Source organism: Aethalodelphis obliquidens, unplaced genomic scaffold (genome assembly GCF_003676395.1).
Source record: "Aethalodelphis obliquidens isolate GAN/ISIS:26980383/991018 unplaced genomic scaffold, ASM367639v1 scaffold2, whole genome shotgun sequence".
Taxonomy (NCBI): domain Eukaryota; kingdom Metazoa; phylum Chordata; class Mammalia; order Artiodactyla; family Delphinidae; genus Aethalodelphis; species Aethalodelphis obliquidens.
In genome coordinates, this window is record NW_020837946.1 from 6,281,851 (window position 1) to 6,287,414 (window position 5,564).

Sequence of the window (5,564 nt, forward strand, 5' to 3'; positions counted from 1 at the left end):
CATTAGCCCGGGCATCCCAGAAGCCTCAGTTGCCACGGAGATGCCTCCGGGCTGCCCCCTGCTCTTCTAGGGCTCAGACCCTCCATCCCAGCTGCAGGAGCCACCCGTCCCTCCTGTCTCCCAAACACTATCTCAGACCCATATCCACAGAGAGCTACTCCACATCCCCAGGCTGTCCGGCAGACACAGCAAACAAGACGTTTCTAGAACAAGAGCATCATCCTTCTCCTACACCCCGCCTCCCTGTGTCTCCTCCTGGGACCAAGCTCCCCCAGCTGCCTGTGACCTCTGCCCCCACCCTCGCCTCCATCATCACCACATCCAAGTGGCAGTCACACCCCCTCGCCCCTCTCCAGCCCCTCCAGTGGCCCGCAGCTGCCACCTGGGCCCTGCTTGCCTCCCCCGCATGACGGCACCCACCTCCCTCTCCTTCTGGGCCAGGTTCCTCACGGGGCCCCGCTTTTCCCGTCTAGGTCCCACCGTCTGTCTGGAACCCTCTTCCTCAAACCCTGCCCAGCTGCTTATCTCCCGCTCATCCTACGGGCCTTATACACCATCTCTTCAGGGAGGTACCTCTGACGCCCAGGCTGGCGCAGGTGCCTGGTGGCCTGTTCTGGAAGCACCATATCCCCTCCACCAAGCCGTGTGCATCCTGATTTGTTACATGATCTGTTTGGCCCCTGTCTGCCTACTTAAGTCAAAAACCAGATCTAGGGGCTTCCCTGGTGGCGCAGTGGTTGAGAGTCCACCTGCCGATGCAGGGGACGCGGGTTCGTGCCCCGGTCCGGGAAGATCCCACATGCCGCGGAGCGGCTGGGCCCGTGAGCCATGGCCGCTGGGCCTGTGCGTCCGGAGCCCGTGCTCCGCAACGGGAGAGGCCACAACAGTGAGAGGCCCACGTACCTCAAAAAACAAAAACAAAAACAGATCTATCTGTTCAGCACTGTATTCCCAGAGCCTGGCACAGAGCACAGAGTAGAATTGCACCAGTATTGATTGAGCGAATAATCTAAGTGATTACATAACACTCCCTCCCACCCTCAAAATCCTCTTTCAGTTTGCAAATTACTTCCGACTCGCCTTCCATACCCCCTGCACGAGGAAAGGCCTGAGACCCAAGGCTCAGCCACACGACTCCTGAGCCCTCAGCCTGTCTCCTCCTCCAGGTCACCTGTCCCAGCCTCAAAACCCTCCCAGGCCACAGACACCGACGCTTCTTCAAAGCCCACTCAGAACCCTCAGGCCAGGCTGTTTAAAACAAGAAGCGCTTCTTTTACTTCTCTCCCCAGGCATTTCACGGAGAGGCTCAGAGTATTAATTGGTACTTTACATACATTATGGCAAAACCGCAAATCAGTCCTGCAAGGTATTTCCTATGATCCCCATACAGCAAATGGCTTCTAAGTAGGGCACCGACAGTCAGGAAATGATTTCATTTGCTCACGGTGAAAAAACTGCTTATTTCGTTGCAACGGAGAAAAGTGTATTTTTGCTTTTTCATCACAGTTCAGTCAAATAAGAAATGGGAAAGCTGTGTGAGAAATGCAGAATCTGCCCTTTTCTGACATTTCACATGTCTTTATTCGATGTTCGTTTCTAACTGGTTTTCTGAGGCCAGGGGATGTTCAAGGTGTTGAATTATGAATCCAGGCGTTCTTCATACCATCCCACAGACCAGGTATTCCAGGTGTACCGTTTATCCATCTCCTAAACACAGGCAGGAGCTAAGGGTTCGGTGTGAAAGGGGTTTCCAGGAGGAGGGACATAAGTCAAGGACCAAGGGCTTCCAGAGGGGTCTGGAGAGGAGAGGAGAGGGTCCAGAGGGCCCCCCAGGAACCTTGGGAAAGAGGGTGGCCCGCCCCTGAAAGGGGGTGAACTGGAAAAGTAGAAGGAGGAGGGAACGAAAGCCACACCAGGGAGAAACCAGTCAATGCATCCCACGCTAAGGAAAAGTCATAAAATCACACCACTGGGTTGAACCACACAAAATCCAGTGGAGAAGATGGGCCAAAGAGTCCAAAGCCACCAAACAAGGGAACACGAGTCACTAATAAACACAGAAACATGCTAAACCTTCCTAGTAATAAAAACAAGAAAAGTCCAACGGTGATGAAACACCCAGGGGAGATATTTCAGATGACAGCATTTGATGTTGGGAAGAGCCTAGTGGGACAGACACTCTCGTATCATTGCAGGGGGGGGTAAAAATCATCTTCCTGCCTGCAAAAGAATGTGGCAATAATGTAGCCAGACATGTAAGTATTATCATCGTTGACCCAGTGAATTGGCTTTGGAGAATTCTAGATAAAAGAAATCATCAGAAACACATCAAAGGGTATACTCAAAAGATATTCATTTCATAGGAAAGATTAGAAATGACTTAAACTTCCATCAGTAGGAGCACATTACACCCAGAAGAAGTAAAAGGATGATACCATGAAGTGGGTGCATTTTAATGACATGGAAAATGTCATAGGATTTATTGTGAGTAGAAAAAAAGCCGGAGGCAAGAAATCACCATGGTCAGCTCGCGTTCAGTCACTCACCCTGTGACCTTGAGTGGGTCTTTCACCCTCTCAGCTTCCCTATAAAGGTGGTTCAGCAGCTGACATATGACCCACCTTCAGGAAGGGCAGCTATCGAAGTAAGGGATGTAAATGCATTACGTATAATGTGTATAAGGCACATGGAAGTAAATACACCAAGGTGTTCACCATTGCCATATGTGGGGCTGGGACTGTGAGTGATTTTAATTTTATTCTTTCACTTTTTATATTTGCCCAAATTAAATATATTTCTTAAATAATCTGGAAAATATACTTAATAAATAGGAAAAGTGTCTAGAGGCTGGGCAAGGCTAAGAGAACCAGTGACCTTAGTGAGAACATTTCAGTAAGTGGGATGAGAGAGTGAGGACCACCAGAGACGGCATCTCCATCCACAAGAGCACGTGGCGGGTGGGTAGCTAGAAGGGAGGGGAGGGTCCGTGGCTGACTTGTTTCCTCCCAAGATGTGGGATCATGTTTAAATCTTGGCAGAGGAAAACTAGCAGAGAGGGAGAGATTAAACCACAGGGAAAATATAATAATGTAATAATTATGATGACTGCAGAGCATGGAGTAGGACTTTGTGGAGGTAGGCAGGAGCGGTGAAGCCATCAGCACTAAAATGATCGATTGAGGATAAACGATAAATTGAAGGTAAAAGGAAAAGAGAGTCAACAATAACATAATAAATACTGATGACAATCGGGGCATTTTTGTTCTCTCACATCATATCTTTGAAATCATTTCCGGACATGAAACTGACATCCCACCGGCCACAGGCCCTTGGTCTTATCTGGACTGTCTGACTTGTACTCCAGAGAAAAAATGCCAAGTCTGCCCCAGAGAGGAGATTGGCTGGGGACACTGCATACATTTTCAGGGCTCTGAAACTCTAAATATACAATGGAATATTACTCAGCCATAAAAAGAAAAAAAACTGAGCTATTTGTAGTGAGGTGGATGGACCTAGAGTCTGTCATACAGAGTGAAGTAAGTCAGAAAGAGAAAGACAAATACCGTATGCTAACACAAATATATGGAATTTAAGGAAAAAAAAATGTCATGAAGAACCTAGGGGTAAGACAGGAATAAAGACACAGACCTACTAGAGAATGGACTTGAGGATATGGGGAGGGGGAAGGGTAAGCTGGGACGAAGTGAGAGAGTGGCATGGACATATGTACACTACCAAACGTAAGGTAGATAGCTAGTGGGAAGCAGCCGCATGGCACAGGGAGATCGGCTTGGTGCTTTGTGACCACCTAGAGGGGTGGGATAGGGAGGGTGGGAGGGAGGGAGATGCAAGAGGGAGGAGATATGGGAACATATGTATATGTATAACTGATTCACTTTGTTGTAAAGCAGAAACTAACACACCATTGTAAAGCAATTATACTCCAATAAAGATGTAAAAATAAAAAAAACTAAATAGTTGTTGAAAAATCTGAGTCTAGAGTAGTGGTTTCAAAGGCGGGGCTTCGGGCTTTGCGCCTGTGAGGGGCTCAGGGATGCCTCCCCACGTCAGTGGGAGCAGTGCTGCTTCATCAGACTTACATCTCCAGGGTCCTAGCAGATTCCCCCTGAGGAAAGGTTTCTGCTGCTGAAGAGCAGCTGGACACATCTGCTCTGGAGCTCTGCTGCAGGTTTGCTCCGGGTCACCTTAACTGCACAGGCAGCCAGGGGACGTCTGCAGCTTCCGTCTCTTGGAATTGGTAAGAAAGCACTACTTTACTTGAGGAAAAGTAAGTTTATAGGTGGTTTGGCAAGCTCCAGAAGTTAAAGGTGATGGACTTATTCCCAATAACCCCAACGATTAGGGGTTGGCATTTCACATACATCTTGGAATATGTGATTTCATAGCTCCCAAACTATAACACAACGTAACATGACATGATATAAGCATGATACATAATTGTTATGGTCTTAAAACCTCACCAAAGTTCTCTCTCGGATATTATGTCTTTCTCTGGATCGGAAACGGGGTATTTGGCACTGATGTTCCACCCATTTGGAGGGCAGTGGAGTATAATGCTGACGAGCATGAACTTCAAGGCTAGACCATCTTCTCACTTCACCTTTAACTGTATCTGAATGTATTTCTATAAATTAATGAAATTCTCACTGAGGAGTGGGAAAATGGAGTCAGGAAAATGGTGGCACTGGATGTGGACTAACCCCACCGAGGGGACCTCCCCAAGTAGAATCCACCAGTAAAACAACACCAAGCATGCCCCGCAACGTGTATATGAGGTCTGATGAGAATTTCATGTAAATCAAACCCAGTTCACCCTGTTATTCTACTTCTAAAAGATCGTAGGGTAGGTCAATGCATCAGGAAAGCGCTAGTGTCATAACACGGGCCAGAGATTCAAAAGTTCAGGCAAAAATGAAACATGTACTTTTCTTCAATAATGAAGAGTACAATGTCAAGAGGAATTCAGATAAACACACCAAGAGACATCTATTATTAATACAATCAAACTCGGAGGACAATGAGGACTGTAGAGATACAGAAGACAAAACAAAACAAAAGCCTGGGTTTGGGAGTCAGGAAAATCCAAGCGTGGGACTGAGCTCCGCCACTGACTAGCAGCTCACTTAGCCCCTTTGGGTCTCAGCTCGTTGATCTCTAAAAACGTGTCTCCCTGCCCCATGGCTTGGTTGTGACAGGACTGAAGAGGATGCTCCCACAGCAAGCTTGGCACGTGCTTGAGTAATGTAGACATCGGTGCTTTTATCATTACTCCTATTACTAGAGTCGGGGCTCCACGAGAAGAGTCAGGAAGGAGCGGGAGGAAAATCGCTGTGGCAGGAAGAGTCAGGAACGGGGACTCACAAGTGTCGTGACCACTCCCTCCCGTGTCACCAGGAAACTTGTGTTTTATCTGCTCAGCTCCTGAGGCCCTTGCAGGGTGAAAACTTGGAAGTGGCCTAGGGGAGCTAAATAGGTTTACATTCAAAAGGATGCAGAGACAGTCACAGGGAACACAGGTAGAATGTGGGGAGAGGTGGGGAGAG